The sequence below is a fragment of the Aphelocoma coerulescens genome, chromosome 13 (genome assembly GCF_041296385.1).
Source record: "Aphelocoma coerulescens isolate FSJ_1873_10779 chromosome 13, UR_Acoe_1.0, whole genome shotgun sequence".
Taxonomy (NCBI): Eukaryota; Metazoa; Chordata; class Aves; order Passeriformes; family Corvidae; genus Aphelocoma; species Aphelocoma coerulescens.
In genome coordinates, this window is record NC_091027.1 from 599,899 (window position 1) to 613,594 (window position 13,696).

At 48.9% G+C, this 13,696-nt stretch overlaps 1 long non-coding RNA gene across 1 annotated transcript; it reads left to right on the top strand.

The window, feature by feature from the left end:
- The first annotated feature begins 238 nt into the window (after window positions 1–238).
- On the top strand, window positions 239–12,456 carry LOC138118216 (uncharacterized). The gene is made up of 3 exons (XR_011155040.1): window positions 239–353; window positions 11,630–11,717; window positions 12,377–12,456. It is a non-coding gene; the product is annotated as an uncharacterized lncRNA (long non-coding RNA).
- Window positions 12,457–13,696: the final 1,240 nt, after the last annotated feature.

Consider the following 13,696-nt stretch of genomic DNA (forward strand, 5'->3'; position numbering starts at 1 on the left):
TGGGCTGGGCTGGGCCGGGACAGGCACCGGCGGGGCCGGGGCAGCGGAGGGCTGGGCTGGGCTAGGCCGGGACAGGCACCGGCGGGGCCGGGGCAGCGGGGACTGGGGCGGGGCCGGCCCTGCCTCGGCGACTGTGAGGCTCAGGCTGCCCGAGCTCCCGTCCCGCTGCCCGCGGTCGCTGCCGCCTGTCCGGCTCGCAGCCCGTGCCCGGCCAGCCCCGCGCCCGCCCGGTGCGAGCGGCACGGACCGAGGGGATTGCTGCTCTAAGCTCTGGCTTCCCCGGGGAACGGGACCTTGCGGGTGGCCGTGCCTGGCTGGACACTCTCCGAGACATCACATCTGCTTGTAGACTTGTAACGTTATTTCTTTCGCAGTTCTGTGTAGGAAATTGAGTCTACTTCTGTTTAAATACTGGGGTAATAGAGCCTGCTATTTAGTGGAAGATTTATGTAAATGGTTCTTTGTTTCACATGATTGGGCCTCGGAGAGTGCAAGTTACATCGATAATGTAATTATGTCACTACTGCCATTTCAAAGCAGCACACAGTGGAGAAGCCTCCAATTTTGGTGTAGAACAGGCCTTGAAAACCTTCTGCTTTTTAAATCAACTTGTAGTCTGCAGCAAGAAAAAATAGTAGAGCTAGGTTACTGAACAGTTTTTTCTGGAGTTGTCAACCTTTTTAGCTTAGAACCCAAGATTCCTTTTACATCAGGATTTTGTTATATCAGAGTTTTGGATCACCTGTGATTTGCACGTCATAATTGCACTGTGTAACTGTGTTAGCCTTAAAATGCAATTTCTCTGCCTATCCTAAAACTTAATGTTTTCTTTCATACCAGGCTGATGGCAGTATTTCTTTAGCCTGGCACTTGTATTAGTATGGAAGTCACAGTAATGTTTTAGTATTATTTGAGATCAGTAAATTGTCTTGTGCTTTACAATACGGAGTTTGTTATCCAGGTGAATGTTAATTGCCTTTTGCAGTAGGGAGTAAGGTCCCTGTAGCCTTCTGTGCCTCTTTCCTAGCCAGAATTTTGTAATCTACCAACCAGACTGTTCATCCTCAGAAGCCCTATTTTGTGCATGCATTTCTTACACAGGATGGTGCCCTACAGCAGCCTATGCAATGCCTAGGATGTATTAACAGTTGTGGCACCACGTGCTGTAGGACTTTGGGGGGAAACAACCCACTTTCTTCCTACTACGGGAACTGCAATCAAATACCCATTTGGGATGAAATAGCAACACACAGACCTTATATTTTTAGTCCTCAGTGCTTTAATCCCCAGAGTTTTAGCCCCGAAATTCTTTGTCATGCATTTAGAGATGTCTCCCGGCTTTCAGCTCGGGTTTAATGGTGGTTTTTAATGCCAGACTTGCGCTGTTTGTGAGCGAGCGAGGGTGCCCAGAGCAGAATGCTGCACGTCAGTGCTGCTGTTCTCTGCAGGTGCAGGAAACGGCTCTTCCTGAGCACGCTCCTGCTCTGTGCTCATGGAGATACTTCATGTTATCCACATGATGTGTTTGTTTCAGTTCAGAAACCAAACCCAATGAAGTTTCATTTCCCGGATCCCACCAAACGCAGCTGTTCGAGAAGGTGCTCCATGATCCCAGAGAAGTCTTTCCCCTGGGCTGCCTGCCAGCTGGCTGCTCCTCTGGGAGCGTTCTGTTCTTGATCTGGGTCATTAAATATTAAAAGGCAAAGTGATTCTAAAAGCCAGCCGTTTTTTAGAAGTACTAAATAACTGTAATTTGTTTCCTAATAGATAGTTTTGTCCTTGTCACTGAGTCCAACTCAATAGAAAAAATGTGTGTGATGAGACAGGACTGCTCTGTAAATCTCGTGCACAGTGTGTTCGCCTGGGAATAGCAGCTGGGGTGGGGACAGGATTAAACTAAAGCTCAGCCTGTATGTTGGGCTGGTCACTCGGTTCCCTGAGCTCTTCTCTCACTCCAGTCATTGCCCACCCAGTGCTGCCAGGAGAAGGGATCTCTGGGGGTCCTACCCGGGCTGTGGGAGGGGTCCTGTCCCCACACAGCCTGGCACTGGCACTGCTGCAGCGCTTGGGGGCCCAGGAGCACCGTGGTAACTGTCAGTGGAGTGTTTGTCCCCTGTGCTGTGTGAGGGGCCTGGAGGGCAGTGCTGGGTGCAGGTGCCCTCCTGAGGCACAGGGCCTGTGGCAGCCCTGTTACAGCCCTCTGGCACAGTGGCAGCAGCACTGGGTTATGCTTTACAAAAAAAATGAAACCTCCCCCAAGTGCTCTGTGATTTGCCAGCATTTCTGCTTGCACATTTGCTGTGCTGAGAAGTCTTCCAATTCTTTGTTTTTATTTAAAAAATGGTAATATATGCTGCTGTGACTCTTTCCTTCTGATTCTCTTCTGTCATCAGGTTCGCGTTTGGGGATTAGTTGCTGGAGACTTGCAATGTGCCAGAATGTAATTTCTGAAATTTTAAGAGAGGTAACTTAGTCAAGTTGTAAAACCTTAATGCTTTGCTGTGGTTTGTCTTGTTTAAAAGGATCACATTTCCTCAAATGGCTTTTTTTAAGAATTAGAGAAGCTGCTGTTAAAGAGAAGTCCCAACCTTTCCCCTGCTGCCTGGTCCAGTGACGGGTTGTGCTGCCTTGCATGTAACTGCTTGGAATTGGCTCCTCTTAGCCTTCCTTGGCCTAAATTGGCTGTCAGTGGCAGGATGGGAAGCATGAAGTGCTGCAGGTGAGGTGACCTGCAGGGGTCTGGGAAGTCTGGCTGGGGACTGAGCAGCTCCCCTAAACCTTGGAGCGTTTGTGTGGCCCTTGGTAGTGGCTGAGGAAGCTGAGTGCTCTCATTTGGGATGATCTGGCTGATGTGCCCTCCAGAACCCTCAGTCCTGCCTCTGAGGTCAGTAATACTGTCCACATACTGAGAACTGATTCTACTTTTTCCTTTTCTGCTGTAATTCTTCCATTCCCCAGATCAGGTTGTTAACCCCACCCTAACCCGACATCTACTTGGAAAAAGAACCTTGACTTAGTATGCAGGAAAGCAATACAGCTCTGAAAACTCACTGTCTGACATGGACACAGGATGTGTCCTCTGCAAGTGAGGAGTCTGTGAGACTGGGAGAACTGGTGGGGAGCTGGGAGAACCCAGCCTGGGGAGTGCTGGGCACTGGGCAGCAGAACCCTGTGCCTGCTCAGGGCTGCTGCTGCAGGCCCAGACCCTCAAAAATGGCTTTCTGTTGCTTTTTGAATGCTTGGATTGAGAGGGGTTTGAATAAGATTTCTTGGGCCCTTGAATGCATTTGGAGCAGCAGCTGTAGGTGTCCTGTAGCTCTCCTCTGGCTCGTTCACACGCGAGGTCGGGTTCTTTGGCCAGAGCACAAATAATTGCTGGAAATTAATTTTCTGTGCTGCTCTGCAGCCAGAGCAGGCTGCCCGCTGTGCTGCACAGCAGGTGAGGCAGAGCCTCCGCTTTGCTCTCGTGCCTACCAGCAGATGCTTGGACAGAAGTTTAAAAATTATCAGCTCCCTCCTGCTTGCCAGCCCTTGGCATGGAGCATGCTCCTTCCCAAACCATTTCCTTTCCTCTGTGGGTGCCTGCTGTGCCCCAGAGGCATGAACTGCCACAGGGCTTTGCCTGGAGGTCATGCACTTGTGCAGAGTGGAACTCAGAAATGTCTGGATGCACATTTACAGCAGGATCAGAGTGGAATTTCTCATTCCTGTAGCTTTGAAATGAGCAGGTATGTGATACATGTGACTGTCTTTAAGAAAAAGATTTCTTTCCAGCTGATGTCAACCCCATTAATTCCTACTTTGTTCTGGTGTCTCTTGTAATTCGTCATTGCTTTTGCCTGGTGCTATTCCCTGGGAAGCGTGGCAGGGTTGTCCAGCAAGGTCCACATGACTTCAGAAATCTCTGAGGGTGTTTAAGAAAAAAAACCAACAACTTCAGATAAAATTAAATCCCTTGTGGCTCAGGCATTATTGAAAGCCCACACTGGGATGCTGGACACATTCCTCTGGCTTTTTAAACTGTTTGGTTTCAAAAGCTTGCTGGAACCCTCTGTTCTTACTGGGGCTTCCAGAGCTGCATTGCTGTTAGTGTAGAGACTTTAAATACTGCAGCTGGTCACTCACTCATGCCCTGTTTTCAAGGCTTTTCATTTTGGGAAGGTCAGTGTCCTGGTGTGCAGCTCTTGCAGCTTGTGCTGGGCCGTTGTCCACACTCGGTGTCAGCCCCACGCTCAGGGGCTGTGGGAGGGCAGAGGCTGCTGAGTGTGAGTGCAGCCCAGCAGGTTCCCTCACACTGCCCCTAACACTTGCTGGGGCCCAGCTGTCTCCAGAGGTGCTCTGGGCATCGGGGCCGCTCACCTGCCCTGCCCAGGTCGGCTCAGGGATAGCCAGGTGTGCACAGCACACCCCTGTCACCTCCACAGGAGGCCCTGGAGGTAACTGGATCAAGCACTTGCTGGCTGGAAAAACAGGCGTGAAATTTCAGCACATAGCAATGTACAGTGACATTCATGTGTGAATAGATGAAGGAGTGATGCAAAGGGTGTAGGTAGCATCAGCAACACACCTGTATGATTGCACTGGAGAGAAACAAGGAAACACAAAATGAGGAGACCCCAGTTCGTGGTCCTGGTTCCCCAGTTCATGGGAAAATTGTACACTGTGCCCTTAAAGAGAGAACAACATTGAGAGAAGGATGTAACCTGAGCATGGACAGAAACTTGTCTTTCTCCCCTACTTATTGCTGCGGGGCAGGTTCCAAGGGCAGCCTCTGGGAGCTCTTCAGGGCACTAAAAGTGTGAAGAGAAGGAGACAGCTCTGCTCCTCAGTCGGCCCCGTGTGCGTTGTCACGGCTGGTTTGCTCGTGTGACCCTGGGAGCTGCAGGGTCCGGGTACACCCCATGGGGTGCTGCTGATGGGAATGCTCTGTCAGGTTATAACTGTGCTGGCTTCAGCCCAGCTGCTTTGTAGACCAATATGCTGAAAAAGGTCAAACCACTAACCCAGTCCCTGCAAGGACCAGTGGCTTAGGCACTGAGCAGACCCTCATCTCTGGATGAGTTTATCCAGTTTAGGATTAACAGTTACATCCTTTATTATTTTCAGCTAAAGAACTGCAAGTCAGGGAGTGGAGACTGTGACCTTCCTGGTGTCCCTGATGGAACTGGGGCAATTGAAGTGACACTTGCTTAGTCCCAAACAGTCACCTTAACCACAGCATAGTTCTTCCTCTTAGTGGCAGGTGTTATTTTGTCCTAAATAAATGTGGATGTGGTGCTGCCAAGTGCTCCATATTCTTGCAAAGCGAATTCTTGATTTCTTCTGCTTCCAAGCAGGGCATATATATGTCTGGAAATATCTAGTAGCAAATAGACATTACCATAATTATAAGCCATGGACAAGGCATGATGAGGCATATCTGTGTATCTGGAGGCCAGGAAGCACCAGTGTTACTGTCTTGTCTGAACTCCTGCCACTGTCCCATTGTTCTCCAGCGCTGCTGCGGGGATGCAGCTTGGGAGAGCTCTGGGGCTCCTGGCCTTCACTGCTGCAATATCAAACCAGAGTGTCCTGTCAGCTGCTCCCCTCTGCTTGCATGTGTCTGTGTTTGGGTTAGGGACAATTCCTGGAGTAATGCACCTGTGTTTGCCCTAAACACACGTGCTGTGTTGGGTACGAGCTCACTTGGGCAGGTCCGTGGTGCCAGGGAGGGATCTGGGAAGAGCTGTCCGTGCCAAACCAAAGGGAAAGTCAGTGGCCAAACGGCTGTAACTGCCTGAATTTGTGCTGAAGTTGTGTACTGGCAAATTTCCGTGTGTCTGGGCAGGTAATATCTGTCTTTCTGCAGTGGAGAATCGTGTGCAGCTTGAATTTTTGGTATCATTTGCTTCCCTCGGTGTTTTGGTTTGACTGCTTTCCGCCTCCTCTCTGGGAACCTTTCTTCACTTCTTCATTTTGTATCCCTGTGTTGCCATCAGATTTCCATGACTGCCCAGCACTTCCCTCATTGCCCGTGGCCCGAGGGAGCTGCAGTCTCATGGTATGGTGGGTGCAGGGTGAGATGTGTCCCTGATGGGGAGAGGTGCACATGGTTCGGGAGCAGGACTTGTGAGCTGGAGCTGGGAATTAAAGTGCTCTCCCACACAAAAGCTCCCTCTTTTGAAGAGCTTTGCACTGGATGTAACTTTTAATTTGGTTTTGAAAGGCAGGCAGGCTTTGGAAACTCTCCCTGACACTATCTGAACAAGGATATTGCTAGACTTTTTATACAAAAGACACTTTAATTAAACTCCCATCATGAAAACAATTAGACCAAATTTGCAGTACTTAACTAGTCAATAATTTAGTAGTTGGAGCTCATTAATAGACTTCTCCCTGTGCCTGTGTTGTAGCGCTGGGGCACTGCCAGCTGCTTGCCACGGGGATCAATCTGGGGTCAATACCTTCCCTGAGCCTCCCTCTTCTGTCCCCTGCACTGGTGGCACTGAAGACTGAATAAATAAATAAGCACCTGGCAGAGCAGCTGGGTGCAGGGGTGGGTGTTTTGTGCTGCTGTCCCTCCTGCAGCCCCGTGCAGTCCCTGTGTTTGTGTTCTCAGCCCCGGCACAGACAGGAATGATGCAGAGCTGTGGCCGCCGAGGGCACTGGTGCTGCTGGGTTCCTGTGTGCCAGGGGACAGGAGCGGGGTCCTGTCCTCGCTGTCCCCACGGCCTCTCTCTGGCTGGGGTGGGACAGTGTCCTGAGGACTCTGAATTGGTGGGTGTGTTTCATGGGGGTCGTTGGCTCTCGTGGTGCTGGAGATGGCTCTGGGGGTGTCCCCTGTCAGCCGTGTCCCCTCTGGGAACAGACCCCGTCTCGCTGAACCTCTGGCAGTGCTGGCCCTGGGAGGGGACATTACAGCCCCTCATTGCGCTGGTGTTCCTTATGTTTGCCTTTGGGGTTGTCATGCAAAATATGTAAAGAGATGAATCCCCTTCTCAGAGGTCGAACGCCAACTTTCTTATGTAGAGTTTACTCAATATTTACTAAGTAGACAGAAAAGAAAAGGGTGTTGTGCTCTGTCCCTGTTTCTTAGGCCAGACTTCTCAGAGACAGGCAGCTGTGTGTTGGAAATTCACACAGTCAGTTTTGGAAACAAGGTGTGAGGAAGGTAAGTAATTTATTACTTGAATTTCTTCCCTGAATTAGATTCTATTTTTTTCAAATCACTGGATTATCTGTGCTCAAAATTAAATTGATGTTTTGAGTCCTGATTCTTTACATCTTTTAATTGTTGAAAAAAATGTTTGACCCTTTCTTTTGTCTACAGAGAATAAGCAGAACAGAAATGGATTTACTTTTATTATGGTAATCATTTTGTTTCAAATACATTTTAGAACAGTATATAGAGCATGTATAACTGTATCAGTTTCTGTAATTCATTCTCATTCCTGATTTCCCCCAGGCACTGAGGCAGTTCTTCTTCCTAATGCCTCGTTGTACCAGCTAACACTGTAATAACAATTTGTGGTTCTATAGCACCTTTACTCTGAAATAGTCAAAACTGGGCCCTGGGAATTTATATCATGTCATGCATCTTTCTCCAGTAGTTAGATGGTTTTTGCAGCTGGATGTATTTACAGCAGCCCCAGTCACTTCCCCTCCAGCAGTTCTGGCACTTCAGTGGCTCTGTCTCAGTCAGAGTCATGAAGAAGGATAAAAGCTCTCTGTGGAGCATCTCGAGGGAACCAGCATTCCAAGGCCTTTCATTTCAGGGAGCCATGTTCTGCTGACAAACCAGATCTAACAGCCACATCTCCTGCAGTGTTCCCTGCGAAATGGGGTTCAGTGGAAGTCTTGCTCTCTGGAAGTTTGTGCTTTGAAGAGATTTGGGGGCTCAGGTCATGCTGTGCAGACTGTTTAAGATTTACACCTGCTGGAAAAGGAGCAGCAGAAGAAGGAAGGGATATTTAATGAAACATTTTTAATGAGAAACTAAGAGTGGTCTTTTGTCCCTTTGTTTTTCTTTCCACCCTCCTTCCAGTTTGTCTCTTGTTTCAGATGAATGAAAGCACCTGTATGTGTCTGAAAATATGGCCTGTTTGTGGCTGAGCTCGTGAATCTCATGTACTGTGAGACTTTAATGAACCTGGATGTACCATCATTTATCATTTTTTAGTTATCTAACGGAGACGTGTGTTTTTCAGATGAACTGAGATGTCCACAGTTCAGGTCATGCCTTGTGCCACTCTAGCTGTGCATGGGGACCAAGTGGTTAATTCTGTTGAAGTTTGGTTTGATTTAGGTTTGTTTTTAAGTGGCTGTAGCAACGTCCTGTCTGTTTTCCCACTGAAGTGGGCAGGTGTAGGATCCCAGAGCCTGGCAGCACCCATGGTCCCTGTGGACATTCCTGTGGTCACTGCAGAAATTCCTGCAGTCCTTTGGACATTCCCACAGTCCTGTGGATATTCCTGCGGTCCTTTGGACACTCCCATGGCTCTGTGGACACTCCTCTCTACTGGTGCAGGGCCTGATGGCCTCAACCTCTCATTGGTGCTTCTGCAGCTGATGTTGGAGTCTGTGCCCTGAGCTGCTGATGGAAATGTGCTTCATTTCCACAGCTGGTTGTTCATTTGCTTGGTTCTTGTAGCCCTGAGATCTGCGTGTTGTGGCTTCAAAAGGGAAGCAGGAGCAGTGGCAGCTGTGTTGTGTGAGCAGGGAGCGGGGACACGCGTGGTGCTGGCGTGTGGCAGTGCAGAGCCACGGATCAGATGTGGCTGAAACCCGCTCATGGTGTCTACAGGGCTGTAAGAAATCCCGCAGCAATTTTGGCTGCGTCTGCAGGTCTATGAAAGAGGGAAATACAAGCACACCAGGCCTGGCGAGATGTGTGGTCTCTCGCCTCCATAGCACTCCTCTCCCTCAGGCAGCAGCTGGATCTGGGCATCACATTCCTCCCAAGCTGTTCCACAGGGATCCTTCCCTGGCTCGGCCATAGTCTGAGGCACACACCCAAATGCAATCAGTGGCAGCACGGTGATGATATTTAAAGTTTTGGAATATACATTGCAAGAACAGCAGTGATTGATAAATGTTCCCTGGCTTCCGTTCACTCCTTATCTTCCACCCTTGACCTGCCTCCCTCCTGCTGGCCTGACCAACAGGCACTGCTTTTCTTGCACCTGGTGTAACTGGCTGGAATGTGTGAAGATGCTGCTTGCAGAGCCGAACCCGGGTTCCTGCTTTATCTCCTTGATCCTGACAGCACTACACTGCTGCATCCATCTGTTCGGAGAGCTCGGAGGAGATAAGGGAGTCAGGGCTCAGTGGGAAGCAGCAGTGTGAGGGCGCAGGAAATGGAGTAGGGGATGAGCTGCATGGCTTGCAGGAGAAAATACTGTATGAATATTAAATTTTGTGAATGGCTATGATAAAGTTCATGTATTTACACAGTCCAGATTAAATATCTGTATTTTATAGAAAGAGAGGGGAAAGTTACGCTTCGTAAAACTCTTCAAGGACACCAAAGGCACTGATTTTTTAATCATTATTTTTGTAACTGAGGCATGAGCCCATTCTCTGGGTAGGGTGAGGGTTTTTAAATGCCTAATGAATACCAATACCATTTCACAACTCCTCATATTTGTCACATTTCTCTTATTTTATTCCAACTCTGAATAAAAATATATGAGAAAAAGTTCTTCTGCCCCAATTTGGGGTCTTTTTGCAGAAGTCATAGTGCATTTGGGTGGAAATTACAGCATTTATATTTATTTTTTATTACTTGTTCAGAAAAGGTATTAATGAATTATGTGCACCCACATTATTGCCAAAAACTTTCTTTGTGAATAATTTGCACGTCAGTGCAGATATGTCAGTAAATCCCAGCTACCAGTACAGCTCAGTCTGGATCTACCGGTGAGAGTGTGACTTCCTTCTGAGAGGGTGAAGGAGGCTCTGGGATCTGCAGGCAAAGTCTGGGCAAAGTTTCCAGCCCAGGAGGGGTAGGGGTGACCCTGTATGTCAGTGCTGTGTGTGGAAGTTTTTAAACTTTATTACAAAGTGGCTGAATTCACTTTTACATGTCCAAGTTAGGAGCTCCCTGCCAGGGTGGAGCAGGACAGGTGACAAGTTGTGAGAGCAGTTCTGAGCCAAGTTAAGGCCACACAATAAAGAAGCCTTTTGTAGGAGGACACCTCTGCTGTGTTGATACATTATTTATCCCCTGTAAGTGCTCCAACATTTCTACCATTTTCACTTGGTTTCCTTTTCAGGTTCCTTTTGCTTGACTTCAACACACGGAGGTGGCAATTGTCTGCAGGATGTGGTGTTTGTTAAATGCTGAGCTCAAATAATAAACATTGACCTGAACAATGTTTTGTCCTGGTTACAAGAGGAAGGAAGGGTATTGGGTGCTCTGTCCAGAGACAGCACAAAATGTTCTGCTGGCCTGGGGAAGATGGCCCTGGGCTGTGCTGGCTGTGGTGACAAGGGTGCTCCACGCATGCATTGTCTTCACTGCGGTCACTTCAGGTTGCTGGTGCTGGCCCTGTGCAGCCCTGAACCCCTTACTGAAACCCCACATGGTCTGGTAAAGGTGTGGGGTGTGTTACAGGTGTGGGATGTGCTCCCTGTCCCTGTCACCTGAGAGTCCAGTCCAGCTCCTGGCAGATATTCCAGGTACAAATGTGGGCTGCTCAGCGAGCTGGTGTTGCTGGAAGCTCTGAGGCTGCTGGTTTGTGTTTCCCTCGTGATCCTGCCACCCTGGGACAGTGTGCCTGGGGGGGCCTCAGTGACAAAGCAGCCCTCACTGGAGGGGTTACCTGGAGCTGTTCCTGCACTGAGGACCTGCCGGGCCCTGTCCCTGCGGGCTGTCCCTGTCTCTCAGAGCAGCGAGGGCTGGGTGAGGGCACGGATGGCAGGATGCCTCTTGCAGGAGCTGAGTGCCTCCTCCAGGACTCTGCTCCATGGCCTGTCCATCAGGGAAGCTTTTAGCTGCAGCTGTGCAGGTGCAGAGTTTAATGGACAGGTGATGTTTGTTCTGCATTGCAAGTGCATCATTGCCCTCTGAGCAGTGTAAATTTAGCTCCCTCAAGCCCGGTCTCCTGGGGCTGAGATTTGTGTTTGAACTTTAGCTGAAAGAAATATATTGATTAGGCTTTGATTTACTTGTGCCTTGCTGAAAAGACACCAGGTAATGACTTTACCTGCCCTTTCCTATTTCATTCGTTTAATGGAGTCCCCTCGTTCCCCTTTTCCTCCTCAACACCGTTTTGCCTGGATGTCTGCAGCTCTGTGAGGAGAAATAGAAGAAAAGGAGTTGTCACACTGCAAACATGATTGATTCCATAAGTAACTCCCTTGGCAAACCTGTGAGGCTTTGCTGATGTCAATTAGTGCTTTCTCCTGTAAACAGGAGCATGTCCAGTTTAGACTAATGGACTGAGGTACCCACTTGTTGCCTTCTGCAGAGAACAGGCATGGAGGAGGAGCTGGTTTTTATAGATACAAAATAGCTTGTCTGGTTTTGGTTTTATTTTTAGAGATGTGAATAGAAATTTTCTTGACCTATTTGTTAAATTGTCTTTTTCTACCGCCTCTCACAGTGACTGAAACTGAGAAATCCCTTTTCTTTTATCTTGACAAACAGAGAGCACATGAGGGCCAGCCTTGCCCCACCTGGTTACAGCTGAGCTCCAGGCTTGCTCCAGCCCATGAGATCTGGCCAAGCATTAGAGGTAGGGCTGGCAAATCACAGTCTCAGTGCACAGGCCAAGCTGAAAAAATGGGAGAGCGAGGGTTGGTGTGAGTTTTCCTACCTAAAGTGAGTGCTTTTTGCTTTTCACCAAATACAAAGCTGCTCCTCTCTTGCTTTGTTCAGAACCTAGAATTCCAATTGCCTGCAGCATAGGGAAGTGCCTGGCTGTGGGGTTCTCTGCAGCCTGATGTGGGCGAAGGCTGAGCCCTGTGACACCCCCAGGCAAACAAACCCTTGGATTCAGCCTACACTTTGCTGTAATTAATAGTACATGGGCTGATAGTTCCTCCTTCCTCCACAGATGAGTCCTGGAAAAGAAGAATTCCCCCTCATGGTCCCCTGATGGCACTTTCACTTCAATTCAATATTCCTTTCCTTCATTACAGCAGAAATGCCAGGGGCATTCCTGGGATGTTCATCTTCACACACCCAAAGCCCTGTGAGGAACAACGGCTCAGCCTTGAGGTTAAAATAAGATATTGGTTCTGTCTAAGGATTTTTACTGAAAAAGGAGTATCTTCGGGGGTTATCTGTGGAGGGAAGATTTGGTCAACTCTTAAATTAGCTCCAGAACAAGAGTAAATGGCTATTGATTACCTCCTAATAAACCTCTAAAACCTATTTTCTCTGCTTTTGCAGAAGAAAATGTGTTTGCCTTGAGTTTCCTTGGTTCTGCATTTCTTCATTGCCTTCAGAATTCCATGGCTGAACTTCACTGGTATCCTTTTATTGAAGTAAAAGAGTTTAATATGCCCAGCTGGAAGAAGAGAAGACGTCTCCCCGTGGAGTTGTGGCCTGTGCAGCCCAGACAGGGTCCGTAGGAATGGGCCTATTTTGTATTGACACAGCAGAACCAAACACTTTCCTTCCTACTTGTTTTGGTTGGTAACTGATTCTTGTGAATTGGGACTCTGAATACTGACCAGTAAATATTTATGAAATGTAATGGCCAAGACTAAATACATTCATTAGCATATTTATTTTTATTGAGTTGCTGCTTTGTGTGCCCAAGGAAATTATCAAATTGCTTCTATTTGAAGTGTTATGTATAGTTTTAGGACTGACATTTTTAGTCTCACATCACTCTGGATTTTGGAATTAGGGTGAGGAAGCATTTGTTCTGCCCCCAGCCCCAAAGTCGATTTATGAATAATAAAAGTTCAATAAATCCATACTCTTCTCCAGAGCCCAAGTTACCCATCTGCATCCTGCTTGGAGCCAGGAACAGGAGGCGAGGGCTTCCCCTGGGAGGGCAGTGCTCCTGGAGAGACCAGGGAACGTGGGCAGGGTGCTGGGACTGCCTCAGCTCGTCCCCCGGGGCTCCCTGGGTCTGGGGGAGCAGCTCTGGCCGCTCCAGCGCTGCTCTGGTGAAGGTCTTCAAGGGCCGTGTCCTGTGCTGGAGCTGAGGTCATGCCCCTGCTCCAGTGTGTCCCTGTTTCCCTGGGAGCTGAGGAGCTCCTGTTGGAGCAGCAGTGGAGGAGACGTGGGGTGGATGGACGTGTGCCCTGGGGAGCGTCCAACGCTGGCCCATCCCAGTGAGAGGTTATAGCTTCACCCGTCTCTAACGTTTGTCAGGAGTAACCTGCCTTTGGTTTTTTCTCTGTGTGTGTCTGTGTGTTCCTTCCTGTTGCATACTGGCCTACCAAGATAAAAATAAACATTGTCACGGGAAATGAACTGATCTGATGTCCCCTCTCCGCATCCTGTACTGTTTTCCCTTCAGCTCTTCACTCCCCTTCTCCAGGGGCCCATGGATGGTGCCTCCCCTATTCACTGTAAAGTCGCACCGGTGTATTAAACATCCCACCTGGGCTGGGGCAGGAGGAGCCAGCACAAATCTGGATAAAGGCTGTGAGCCCCAGCCCCTGTCACTGTGACAGGCGCGGCTCTGCTCGCCCAGAACGGCGGCATGTGTGTCGCTGGAGCAGCAATGCCAACAGCTGGCTCCCAGGAAAACAG